Source organism: Equus caballus, unplaced genomic scaffold (assembly GCF_041296265.1).
Source record: "Equus caballus isolate H_3958 breed thoroughbred unplaced genomic scaffold, TB-T2T haplotype2-0000440, whole genome shotgun sequence".
NCBI lineage: Eukaryota > Metazoa > Chordata > Mammalia > Perissodactyla > Equidae > Equus > Equus caballus.
Window position 1 is genome coordinate 2,307,833 of NW_027222395.1, and position 14,836 is coordinate 2,322,668.

Genomic DNA, 14,836 nt, shown 5'->3' on the forward strand with positions numbered 1-14,836 from the left:
AACAGGCACATGAAAAAATGTTCATCATCGCTGATCATCAGGGCAATGCAAATCAAAACTACACTAAGATATCACCTTAGACCCATTAGAATGACAAAAATAACTAAAACTAATAGTAACAAATGTTGGAGAGGTTGTGGAGAAAAAGCAACCCTCATACACTGCTGGTGGGAATGCAAACTGGTGCAGCCTCTATGGAAAACAGTATGGAGATCCCTCAAAAAATTAAAAATAGAATTACCATATGACCCAGCTATCCCACTCGTGGGTATCTATCCAAAGAGCTTGAAGTCAGCAAATCCAAAAGTCTCATGCACCCCAATGTTCACTGCAGCATTATTTCCAATGCTTGCTGAGATGTGGAAACATCATAGATGCCCAGGAACAGATGATTGTATAAAGAAGATATGGTATATATGTACAATAGAATACTACTCAGCCATAAAAAAGAACAATATTGTCCCATTTGCAACAGCATGGATGGACCTTGAGGGACTTACGTTAAGTGAAATAAGCCAGACAGAGAAGGACAATTTCTGTACGACTCCACTCATATGAGGAATTTAAAAATGTAGACAAAGAGAACAGATTAGTGGCTACCAGAGGCAAGGTGGGGTGGGGGGTGAGCACAAAGGTGAAGGGGTGCACATACAACACGCCTGACAAACAATAATGTACAACTGAAATTTAACAAGATTGTAACCTATCATTAACTCAATAAAACTAAAAAAATAAAGGGCTTATTTCTCGATGGAAGGAGCAGCATACATGTATGTAATGGGAAAAACTGGTAACAGTCATCTTTGCCAACAGTTTACACACTGCCCATTCTAATATGTTTTGCTGATTTCTTTTCCTCTGCCTGATTTCTAAATATTAGTTCATGTTTATCCATTGTGAGGAAGATTGGCCCTGAGCTAAGATCTTTGCCAGTCTTCCTCCAGTTTATTTGGGATGCCACCCCAGCATGCTTTGAGGAGCAGTGCTAAGTTGAGGCCTGCTTTCAGTAACTAGCTAATCGCTTAAATTACAAACCTACAAATCATTCTTGATTGTCATCTTTTCTCACCCCACAAGTTCCATTAGAAAATACTCTTGGCTTGATCTCTAAAATATGCCCCTGACTTAGGAATTTTCTCTTTCACTGATATTTCTTTAGTGTAAACCATCACCCATTGGTACTTGATTTACTGCAGTGGCCTCTTTTGCTTCCACCTTTGTCCCACGATATCCATTCTCTGCACAGCATATGAAGTGGACATGTAGGACTGTAAATCGGATTATTTAACTTAAACATTTTTCATACTTGCACTTAAAGTTTCCACTCTTTAACAGGCTTTAGAATATCGTCCCTGCTCTGGCCTTTTATTTTCTCTCTGATGGTTGCTCCAATTATTTCCTCCCTAGAACTTCACTCTTGTAACAATGGCCATATTTATGATCCCTAGGCATGCCAAGCTCACTGTCACCTGAGGACGTTTGAACTCCACATCCCTTCTCAAAGAGTGATTTGTGGAGGTCTTTCTTTTCATCATTAAGTTGCAAGTGAAATATCTTATGGAGGTCTTTCCAGGACAGCTTATCTAATGTTTTCCCAACACCATGGTTACTTTACATAATATTACTGTATTTTATTTTATTTTATTTACAACACTCATCCCCAAATGATAGCTTTATTCTTTGTCATTTATTGTCACCAGTGCACACATTGGCAGGTAAATTTCACAAATTTAGGGACCTTGTCAATCTTGATCAGAAGTTTAATCCCAGCACCTAGAACATTATCAGGAACAGAAAAGGCATTCAATAATTATTGTTAAGTAAATGAATAGGTAAGAAGAAATACTAGCCACATTTTGCCAAGAAAGTGTTTTTTGTTTCTTTTGGTTTTGTTGTAGGATGTTGAAAGTATGTTATAAACTTGTGTTCATGCTATTAGCATCTTACAAAGATTTGCAAAAATGGATAATAAAAATGAAATACTCATTGTCCTCCAATTAATGGTTATACATTTCATAAAGTCTGGGTAAGAGAAATTCCATCTCTACTTCCTCCCTTTCCTTTCTTGCCTGACCAGAAAGCATGGCATTCCTCACTGTCCCTAGTTTTTTAGAACAGCACAAGAACCATGTAGACACGTGTGCCAGCCATGATCAACAGATTACCTTGGAAGACTTTGTTTTAATTTGAGGTGTGCATCACTACATTGTGACTTCTGTAGAGACTACATCGTTTGCCCCCCAAAGTCTAGTTGCCATCCTTCACCAACAAATGGGCTGCTTCACCTCTTTTGCCTTTCCCCTATGCCCTTCCCCTCTGGTAACCACCAATCTGTTCTCTGGATCTCTGTGTCTGTTTGTTGTTATTATTTTTTTATCTTCCACATATGAGTAAAATCATATAGCATTTGGCTTTCTCTATCTGATTTATTTCACTTAAGGGCAATGGCAATATTTCATGTTTTTTCATGGTTGAGTAATATTCTGTTGTTTGTGTGTGTATACCGCATCTTCTTTGTTCATTCATGGGCACTTCGGTCTTTTCCGAGGCTAGGCTGTTGTAAATATTGCTTCCAGGACCATAGGGTTGTATGAAACATTTTGGAATTAGTGTTTCCATGTTCTTTGGATAATTACTCAAAAGTAGAAGAGCTGGATCATATGGTAGCACTATTTTTAATTTTTGAGGAATCTCCATATTGTTTTCCATATTGGCTGTGCCAATTTATTTTCCCACCAGCAGGCTACAAGTGTTCCCTTTTTTCAACATCCTCTCCAATACATATTTTTTGTCTTTTTAATCTTAGCTATCCTGATGGGCATGAGGTGATGTTTCATTGTGATTTTGATTTGCATTCTTCTAATAATTACTGACATTCAAGCTTTTTTCATATGGCTGTTGGCCATCTGTATATCTTTGCAAAAATGTCTGTTCAGATCCTCTGTCCATTTTTTTGAATTGTTTAGAATTATTCTTGTATGAGATCTTGATATATTTTGAATACTAATCTTTTATCAGGCATGTGTTTTGTAAATATCTTCTGCTAATCTGTAGGTTGTCTTTTCATTTTTTTAGTGACTTGCTTCACTGTGCAGAAGCTTTTTTCTTTGATGTAGGCACATTTGTTTATTTTTGGTTGTTTCATTCCCTTGCCTGAGGAGATATTTCCAAAAGATATTACTAAGATCAATGTCAAGGAGTGTATTGCCTTTGTTCTCTTCGAAGAATTTTATGGTTTCATGTCTTATGTCCAAGTCTTTAATCCATCTTGATTTAATTTGTGCATATGGTATCACATAGTAGTTTACTTTCATTCTTTTGCATATGGCTGTCCAGTTTTTCCAAGACCATTTATTGTAGGGTCATTCTTTTCACAATTATATGTTCTTCACATTTTTGTTTAATAATAGCTGCCCATAAGTGTGTAGGTTTATTTCTGTGCTCTCAAAAATATTCCATTGATCTCTTTGTATGTTTTTGTCCTGCTACTATGCTGTTTTGTTTACTATGGCTTTGTTGTATGCTTTTAAACAGGCAGTGTGTTGCCTCCAGCTTTGTTCTTTTATGTGATGATAGCTTTGCTTATTGGGGGTCTTTTTTTGTTCTATACAAAGTTTTCTCTGTTTTGTTTCTGTGAAAATGTTCTTGGGACTTAGAAGGGATTTCAATGAATCTATAGATTGCTGAATCTGAAGATCTGCAGAATGTGCAGAAAAATTTTCCTTTTCTTTTGGTCTTTTTATTTCTTTCAACAGTGTCTTCTAGTTTCAGTGTACAGGTCTTAACTCCTTGGTTAAATTTATCCCTAGGTATTGTATTGTCTTTGTTATGATTGTAAATGGGATTGTACTCTTGATCTCTCTTTCTTCTATTTTGTTGTTAGTGTTTGGAAATAAAACTTATTTTTGTACGTTGATTTTTATGCCCTTCAACTTTATTCAGTCATTATTTCTAATAATAAATAATACAAAAACATCACAATATCTATAATAATGAATAAAAAATCTATTTCTAGTAGTTTTTGATGGATTCTTAGGATTTTCTATACATAAAATCATATCATCTGCATATGATTTTTTTTGCTTCTTTTTTTTCCGATTTTGATCTTTTTTATTTTTTATTGCCAAATTGCTCTGAATAGATCTCCCAGCACTGTGTTTAATAAGAGTAGTGAGAGTGGGCATGCTTGTGTTGTTCCAGTTCTTAGAGGGTGGCTTCTAGTTTTTCAACATTGAATATGATGTTAGCTCTGGATTTGACATACATGGCCTTTATTATGTTGAGATTTGTGTATTCACTTTATTGAGAGTTTTTATCATAATTAGACGTTGAGTCTTATCAAACTGTTTCTCTGTACCTATGGAGAAGATCATGTGAGTTTTTTCCTTTATTTTGCTAATGTGGTGTATCACATTGTTTACTTTGCCAATATTAAACCATTTTTGTATTCCTGGGATAAATCCGACTTCATCATGGTGTGTGATCCTTTTAATGTATGGTTGAATTTTGTTTCTAATATTTTGTTGAGGAGTTTTATATTAATATTCAGAGATATTGGCATGTAATTTTCGTTTTTTGTGGTAACTGTCTGGTTTCAATATTAGGGTAATTCTGACTTCATAGAATGAATCTGGAAGTGTTCCTCTGTCTTCAATTTTTTAGAATACTTTGATAATGATAGATATTAACTCTTCTGTAAATATTTTGCACAATTCACCTGTGAAGCTATCTGTTTCTGGACTTTTGTTTGTACCAGTTTTTTGATTATTCATTGAATTTTATTAATAGTTTGTTCAAATTTTCTGTTTCTTCCTGATTCAGTCTTGGAGGATTGTATGTTCTTAGGAATTTATTCATTTTTTAAGATTGTTCAATTTATTGCATATAATTGTTCATAGAAATCTCATGCTCCTTTTTATTTCTTTGTTATTGGTTTTAACAACTTCCCTTTTATTTCTGATGTTTTTGGGGGTCCCCTCTCTTTTTTTATGAGTCTAGCAAAACGTTTATTTTTTTAAATCTTTCAAAGGATCAGTTCATAGTTTCATTGATGTTTTCTGTTATTTTTAAGTGTCTATTTCATTTATTTACACTTTGATTGTTATTATTTCCTTCCTTCTACTAAATTTGGGCTTGTTCTTCTTTCTCTAGTTCCTTAGGTGTAAATTTAGACCATTTATTTCAGACTTCTCTTTTTTCCTGAGGTAGGTATGTATCACTATAAACTTTCCTCATAGAACTGCTTCTGCTATGTCTCACAGATTTTGCAAATTTCTGTTTTAATTTTTATTCGTTTCAAACATCTTTTATTTCCTCTTTAATTTCATTTTCGATCCATCAGTTGTTTACTAGCATGTTATTTAGCTTCTATATCTTTGTGTTTTTTCCAGTTTTCTTCTTGTAGTCAATTTATAGTTTCATACCACTGTGGTCAGAAAAGATACTTGATATAATTTCAATATTCTTAAATTTATTGAAACTTGTTTTATGGCCTAATATGTGATCCATCCTGGAGAACATTCCATATCCACTTGAAAATAATTATATCCTGTTCTCTTTGGGGAGGGGGATGTTCTGTATGTGTTTGTTAGTTACATGTAGTCTAATGTGTCATTTAAGGCCAATGTTTTCCTATGGATTTTCTGTGTGATGATCTATTAATTGATGTTGATGGGGTGTTAAAGTTCTCTAATCTTAATTTTCCCTGAATCTTTCCCCTCTCTCTCTTCCTCTGAACATATTATTGTTTCTCCCTTTAAAAAGAAACCTTCTTAAAATCCAAAGCCTAAACCTTTAATGTTCTGTACTCCCTTGACTGAAGCTGAACCTCAAGTTTTTGTCAGAGATACTCCTTAACTACCCAAAAGTCCTTACAAGTTTGCTGAGGAATTTAATATGGTCATTCAAACTTATCAACCTGGTTTATCTGATTTGAAAGACATAGTTCATATGCCTGTCAGTGAAGGTTAGGCCCAACATTGGATAAAAACCATTCAATTGGGAAAATCAGGAAATGTCTCTCAAATTAGAACCAGGAGACCAACCTGCTGACCTGTGGCATGATAAGTCTTGGGCAATCATTAGATGTCTTAATTAGGCAAGTCCTAGGACATGCCCAAAATGCATTGATTGAAACAAAATTCACCCTGGTGCATAAAAATATGATGAACCTGTTCATGGCTACTACAATCGACTTAAGATTGTTTTAAAGTAAGTTTGATTTTCCTTCAGATGTTGGTTCCACCTAGGTAGCTTTTAACTCTATGTTCATTAATGGGCTGAACTGGGAATTTTCCCTTCTACTGGAAGAACCAGAATGGAATGAGAAACTATGACCACTCCAGATTGAGTTAATCTGATAAAACAATTTTCTTGCACACTAAATAAGTAACTTGAAAGATAGATCTTTTACATTCTTAATTTTCAACTGTAGCAAATGAAGTCATCTGAATGAAATGTTTTAAAAAACCCTCCTAGTTCCTGCTATTATTGCAAACAGCCAGAACATGGGTAATACATTGTTACAGATTTAACTGCTTCAGGTACCTTCAGCCCTCTCACCTGCCTTTCCTATGTTCTCCAAATCCTCAACGATTGGGCTCTGAGGAAATACAGGGGCTCTTCCAAATCCTGCCTCTTTGCTTGAAGAAGCGTTTCTCCAGATTGGAGATGAAGCTCTCTCTGCCCTAATTGATACTGGAGCCACACTCTTGGAGCTCAGCCTCAGGTCTCTAAAGCAGTCCCTGCCTTGGAGCAGTAAAACAGCTCAAATAGTGGGGCTACAAATAAATCTCAAAAAGGTCCTGTCTCTGAACATATTCCTTTTGTTTAGGCCCTGTGAGAGACATATACCCTATTCTCTTTGTTTCCTCTGCCTCTGTGGATTTATTAAGCTGATAGTTCTTGGAAAAGTATACTAAAATGTCTTTCTCCCCAAAGGAGGAAATAATTCTAGAATTTGATAATAGTCATAAAAATAGCCAGCCAAGTGAATTAAATGACACTTTGATATCATCCATTGTCTCTGTCTCTAATTGTACTAGAGCTGATTCTGGGAACATTGATTATTTGTTCCTTTTGGATCAACCACTTTTTTTTTATCAGTGAAGTCTTCAACTGATATTGATAAAATTCACAGTGTACTTCCCATCAAGATTCAAATAGATTCTTCAAAGTCTCTCCCCAGACATTATCAATATTTTATAGGTAACGAAGACATCAAGGTATAAAGCCCATAATAGAGAATTACAACGCTCAAGGCTTTATTATCCCTTATACCAGTCCCTGCAAAACTTCTATTACACCTGTGAGGAAACCCACGATTCAAGTGTGAAGGTCTGTCCAGCACCTCCAAGCAATAAACAATATTGTTATCCATTGATATCCTATTGTTTCTAATCTTCGTACACTTACATCTATTCGCACTTGAAGCAAACTCTTTATGGTAATTAATTTACATAGTGAATTCTTTTGCGTTCCAGTTGACGAAGCTAGTCAATATGTTTTTGCCTTCACTTGAGAAGAAAAACAATTCACCTAGACGGTAATGCTTCAGGGTTGTACGGAGAGCCCTTCTTATTTATCACAAATCATAAAGGCTAATGTGGAAGATACAGGGGTTCTACTCTGTTGCAATATGTGGGTGGTTTACTTCTTTGCTCCGTTTCCCAAATCTCCTCAGGGGAAGACAGAATGCAATTCTAAAGATTTTAGACTTAAAAGGATCTAGGGTCAACAAGGATAATTGCAGTTTGCCCAAACCCAGGTTTGATATTTAGGACATCTGATGTCAGAGCAAGGGCTAAATCTAGATCCCCATAGGTTTCATGGTGATTAATGTTTCCCCAAACCTAAACCTAAGTGCCAACTGTAAGGTTTTCCTCGGCTAGTTAGTTATTGCCAAAACTGGATTCAAATTTTTCTCTGTCATTTCCCACTCTCTATGATTTACTGATGTATAACAGACTCAACTCAATTTTATGAGAAGATTGGACAACATGGCCTTTATGGCTTTAAAGGAGAGTTTGATAAACCCACCTGCTCTTGGACATTCCAGTTATCAGATTCCCTTTTCCATTTTTGTATATAAAGAGGAAGAGAAATCCCCCAAAAACAGGGGACCGCCATTGACTCATAGGGTATTATAGTGAGCAGCTGGACCCTGTGGTGTAGGGATATCCTTCTTATAGCATTACTGCCACTGCCTTTTTGGTTAAGACCACTGAGAAGATTATTGCAGGATCCGTTTAACCACTTTGGTATATCATGTAGCAGAAACCCTCATAAATTCTTATTACACTCAACATATTTCAATCAGCTGCCACGCGTTCTGTAAATTCCTTTTGTTAACTGCTCCTGACATAACTTTTTTATGTTGTAATAACCTTAACCTGGTTAGTATTCTCCCCTCAATTACTGACAAAGTCCCTCAGGAACACTTAGTGCTGATAGATCACCTCCAAAACTCTTCATGGTGATCTTCAGGGAACTACTTTGTGTAATGCTGACTTCTCATTGTTCAGTCCTGGTTCTTATTTAATAGGTGACGATGGCAAACTCATATTGTTGAGGCAGAACCTTTACATATGGCTACTTTGACACAACAGGCTGAGTTGCACACAGTTACACAGGCTTGTACTCTAGCCAAGAGCAAACTGCCAATATTTATACTGAGAGTAGATGTGATTTTGGAGTAGCTCATGATTTTGGAATGTTGTGGAAGCAACCTGGCTTCCTTAATTCTAGTTAAAATAAATCTTAAATTGGTCCCTATGCTCAGAATTCATTAGATGCTATACTTTTCCCTGTTGCTTTAGCTAATATGAAGATCAAGCACTGTAAACCTGACTCTCTGAAAACTAAGGGAAATTACCTTGCTGATATTTCTGCAAGAAATGCAGCCCTTAAAGGAACAAGCAGGAATGAAAAATCCGTCATGCATCAAAGGCTATTTCCCCTACTGAAAACTTAGAAAAACTGTCTAGAGAAGCCTAACTATTGGCCTCACAAATGGGAAAATGAGAGTGGAAGTTCAATAATTGTAGGTTTAATACAAATAGAAAGCCCTGCTTCAGACCAAATAACAAGCCAGTCCTACTAGAGACTCTAAAATTCCCACTCCTAACCACTGTACATGCATTTGACTATTGGTCTACTGACAAAATGATGGCATTCACTAATTAAGATAGGTGAGGATATATTAACAAATCTGCAAAGAGCACTTATCTCACTTGTTCCATTTGTCCAAAATACGACAGGGAAGCCTGTCGGTACTGCTCATGGACTTTTTAAACATAGGTAATCAGTCATTCAAGGTTTGACAACTGGATTTCATACAACTTCTCCCAGATCATGGATAGAAATACCTTTTGCTTATGGTTACTGGACAGAAACCTTCCCTTTCAGACATGCTTCTGCATCTTCTGTGGCATAAGTCCTTTAGGGAATGGTTATTGCTATCTGGGGAACAGCTCTCAAACTTTATAGTGATCAAGGAACCGATTTTACTGGTCAGGTACTTCAACAAGTCTGCACTATTTGGGCAGTTTTACAATACTTTCACTGCACTCAATATCCTCAACATTCTGGTCTAATTGAATGCACTGATGGCCTTATTAAGACACAATTGGCAAAATTTCTAGAGATTCTCCAAATACCTTGACCAAAATCCCTGAGATTGGTCCTTCAAAATCTCAGATACACCCCCTTTTGAACTCATAAACCCTCATCCTTTGAGATTATCACTGGACGCCCAATGAACTTGGCTCCTGTCTCTCTTGCCAAACCTTTGGTGATGACATAACGCTTCAGATGATTTCCAATGCCTATGATCTTGATAACATGGAATTTAGAAAAAAATGCCTGAAGGTTCTCCTTCCTACCCCTTTTTTGTTAGTCAAATGTGGCTACAATAGGTTTCCAAACTGTGCACTTTCCTTCCAGAGTGGGATATGACACCCAGAAAAGCTCCTTCCTGGCATCAAGTGACAAATGGTTGAAACTGGAAAAACGTGACTCTTGATCAGTGATGCTTTCAGAGAAAGATCTTGATAAAGAGGGAAAATATGAAAATTAACAAACAGAATCCTCATTAAAGTGGAATAGGGAGACCAAAAGGGGGAGCTCTCACATCCTACATTGATATTGGAGCCCAACAGGAAGAAGAAAGACTTCCTCTTCTTGAGTGGCAAGAAGATCAGTCAATGAGACACTTCCACAAACCAGACAATGAAAAGCCACTATACATCAATCTGTAAATTCCTCCAATAGACACTTTGTTTTCAATAGCCATCCCAACTTCCCCTTCTCCTCCATAAAATAATTTTTCCTCACCTTTTCTACTGGGGGCTACCACAATTATCACTATAGTTTTACAAGCTGAGTCAAATAAACTCATTTTGCTGAGGAAAGGACTGGCTCTCTATCTACTTAAGATCATCAATTGCTACCCCAGCTTTCTTTTTGTCTCCATTTGCATCAAATATGTTTTTCTATTACTTTATTTTCATCCTATGTGTATCTTTAGATCTGAAGTGAGTCTCTTGTAGGCAACTATAAGGATATAGTATTTACCCCATTCAGCCACCCTATGTCTTTTGATTTGAGCATTTAGTCCATTAATGTTAAAATAATTATTGATAGATTTGTACTTGTCATTTTGTTAATTGTTTTCTGCATGTTCGGTAGTGATTTTTGATCCCATTATTTTTCTGTTGATCACTTCTCTTGTGATTTGATAATTTTCTTTGGTGTTATGCTTGTATTCCTTTCTCTTTAGTATCTGTGTATTTATTTTAAGTTTTTGATTTGTTATTATCATGTGGTTTAAATATAACAATCTATGTATATTCCAGTCTATTTCAAATTGATGATCATTTAAGTTCAAGCACATTCCAAAAGCACTACTTTTTGACTCCCCACCATTTTGTTTCTGATGTCATAGTTTACATCTTGTTGTTCTCTGTATTCCTTAACTAATTATCATAGATATATGTGATTTTACTACTTTTGTCTCTTAACCTCAAACTAGCTATATAGGTGTTTGATCCACTACCTTTACTATATATTTGCCATTACCAGTCAATTTTTTCTTTTGTAAATTTTTAACTTCTAGTTATGACCTTTTCTTTTTCATTTAAAGAAGACACTAACATTTCTTGTAAGGCTGGTTTAGTGGTGATGAACCCCTTTAGCTTTTGTTTGTCCTGGAAACTCTATCTCCTTCAATTCTGAAAGATAACCTTGCTGGGTAGAGTAGCTGTGCTTCTATTTTTTTTTTTCTTTCAGCACTTTGAACATATTGTACCACACCTTTCTGCTGAAAAATCACATGAAAGTCTTATGTGGTTCCCTTGTATGTAACTAGTTATTTTCTCTTACTTCTTTTAAGTTTCTCTCTTTATCTTTAACTTTAGATATTTTAATTTTAGTATGTCTTGGTATAGGTCTCCTTAAGTTCATATTAGTTGAGACTCTGTGCTTAGTGGACTTGAAGGTCTGTTTCTCTCGTAGGTTAGGGAAGTTTTCAGCCTTTATTTCTTCAAATAGGTTTTCTATCCCTGTCTCTCAATTCTCCTTCTGAGACTCCTATAATGAAAAAATTAATACGCTTGTCCCAGAGGTCCTTAAGATATCCTCATATATATTTTATAAAGATTGGCACCTAGGCTAACAACTGTTGCCAATCTTCCTTTTTTTTTTCTGCTTTATTTCCCAAACCCCCAGTACATAGTTGTATATCTTAGTTGCAGGTCCTTCCAGTTGTGGGATGTGGGATGCCGCCTCAACATGGCCTGATGAACTGTGCCATGTCCGTGCCCAGGATCCAAACCCTGGGCTACCACAGCAGTGCGCAAGAACTTAACCACTCAGCCACAGAGCTGGTCCCCCTCATGTTGTTTTCTACTTGTTTGCTGTTCCAGTTGGATGATTTCCACTACCCTGTCTTCCACATTGCTGATGCATTCTTCTGCATCATCTAATATGCCATTGATATGCTCAAATATATTTTTCATTTCAGTCATTTTATTCTTTAGCCATGATTGGTTCTTTTTTATACTTTATATCTCTTTGATGAAGTTCTCACCATGTTCATCAATTCTTCTCCTGAGTTTGGTGAGCATCTTTATGACCATTGCTCTGAATGCTATCCAGTAAATTACTTACCTCTGTTTTATTTGTTTCTTTTTCTGAGGTTTTGTCTTCTTCTGAGAATATGGAACATAATCACCATCTCCGCAATTTGCCTGTCTGCGTTTGTTTCTATGTGTTAGGTGTGTTAGCTATGTCTCCCAGTCCTGAAGAGTTGGCCTATGTAGAAAGAGTCCCAGGGATCCCAGGAGCCCACAGTGCACTGGTCACCAGAGCCTGGTGTTCTGGGTGTGGCTCTTATGTAGGCTCCAAGTGCCCTCCTGTTGTGCCTGGGCCATAGTTGCTGTGGGGATGCTGGCATGTGAGACTGGCTCCCTCTGGGTGGGAGTTGCTTTGGAGGGGCTTCAGTGCCAGCCAAGGCCACCTGCCAGGGCGGCAGGGCAGGAGTCATTTTGGAGTAACATTGGCTGGGGCAGGTCTATAGGGAAATGCCAGGGCAGGGTGAGTGGTGTGAGCAAAGTAAATGGAGAGTGTCAAATATGGGTGCCCACCAGGGATGGCACCTAGGTAGAAGTGTAAAAAAATGGCACCCACCAGCACTTTTGTTTCTGGAGAATGTTCCAACATATTTATGCTCCTCAGACACATGCCTTAGAATTAGTCAATGGATCTCCTTCACATGTAATCCAGGTCCTTTTCAAACTGCTGCCTCTGCACTGGCAGACAGTGACCTCAGAATCAGTGAGCTTGTGCATGTGCTTTTTGAGAGTGCAGTCTTGGTTTCTTACAGCTTTCTGGCTCTCCCAGACATAAGCCCTATTGGTTTTCAAAATCAGACATTTAGGGGGATTGTCTTCTTGATGCAGTTCCCATAGTTTGGGAAGCCCAATGTGTGCCTCAGGCCCCTCACACATCAGAGAGGAGTCTCTCTCACTCAGGGTGAGAGGGTCTCCACAGTTGTGAGTTGTAGCCTTCCTACTGTGGGTTGCCATACCAGGGGTGTTGGTCCTGACTAGACCACATCTCCAACCTTCCTACACATCTTAATGTGTGGGTTTTTTTTAATATCCTTAGTTGTGAAAAATTTGTTCTGCTAGTCTTAAGGTCATTCACAGCAATAGTTGTTCTATATGTAGTTGTAATTTTGACGTGCCTGTGGGAGGAAGTGAGCCAAGAATTTTCCTCTTCCATTTACCATCTTGATCATTTCTATGCCTTTCTATTTATTCTTTATAGAAATTGCGTATATATATATATTTCAGGCTGGCCCGAAATTGCTCATATTTTTAACTAACAAAAATATATTTTGCCTTTAGAATGACTATTTCTCTATGTTCCAATTTTGTTTCAGTTTATATCTTCTTTTATATCTTTTAAAAGTAATTTCTCAAAGGTTAATTCTTCTTCCTACCCTACGTATTTCCCTTTCAAGTTTCATTATTGCCTTTACCTTGGTCTATATTTCATGAAAGGAAGTTTCCTCATGTATCTGATGATTCCTTTCTGTTCATATATATGAGTTAGCCCCTAACCTCACTGGAAGTTTTGTGGAGAGGGAAGATTTTTTAAAATATAGCCAATATATGTTCCAAGTGGGGACACTATTTGATTGTGAGAAATGTAAAATATTAGGGTCTGTGGCTCTCTTCTCTTGAGCTGACCAGCTTCTATGGAAAGAAAATGTCAATCTCCCCTCTAAGGGTTATTAGCATGGCTGCCAGTATTACCAAGCAAAGGGGAATGAACAGGGTCTCCAGTTCAGGATGGGGATGATTACACACACTTCTGTTGTCAAATTGGTCATCTGCCTGCATCTGTCACTGTTGCACCCTCTGGTTCAAAGCCTCTAAAGACAAGCTTTGGGTTTCCATAAGATACTGCCAGTCCTCTAAATCTTTTAGGGACACACTGGAACTGAAGGTTAGTAATAAACAATACAGAAAAGAGAAGAATGCTGTATATTACAGAGTTTCTGGTTCAATGTAGTGATCAGAATTCAAAGATAGCCCATACTGACCCATGTCCTAGTATAATCTCATTCTTTTACTTTGATTAAGACTGGTTATCACCTCATGATTAGTTTATGGCAAAACTGAAGAGAGTTTGCAGGTGTAGCTAAAGTTGATCTAATTCAACTGTAGTTCTCCTTTTCAGATGACTTTGAATTATGCATATATAATTGTTTAGGTCTGTCTTATAAATAAATTTTTTCCTAATTATAATAGTAGTTGCCTAGGAGATATTACATCTGAATGTTATGTATTAACAAAAAGGTTATAATCAGATCAAATAGGTAAAGTATCATAAGTTTCCAATAACGTAGTAAGCCATCCTTCACTGGACTTAAGTAGACACTTTCAATCAGTTAATCACACTTGATTTAACAAACTATGTATAGATTTAATGACACATTTCACCATATTCAGAATGCTAGTTTTCAAGTCATACTCAGCATAACCACAGAACTCTCTTTCTCTAGCACTTAAAAATCTCTGACTTTTTTATTCTTTGTGAAATAATAAGTGAATTTATTTATTGTTGTTTTCCCATTCCTTTTAAGTTAATAGACTCAGATATATATTTAACTTTGGAGATATTTGTTTTATTTGTTTAACTATCTTCTAAGATTTTGACCTTCTCTAAAGTATTTTAAAAGGAAATAAAATCCACTGTATAAAAAAATGCGCTTTAAAGGAAAGATATATGTGGTTTATATCACACCTTCCAGGTTATCTGATTCCAATCT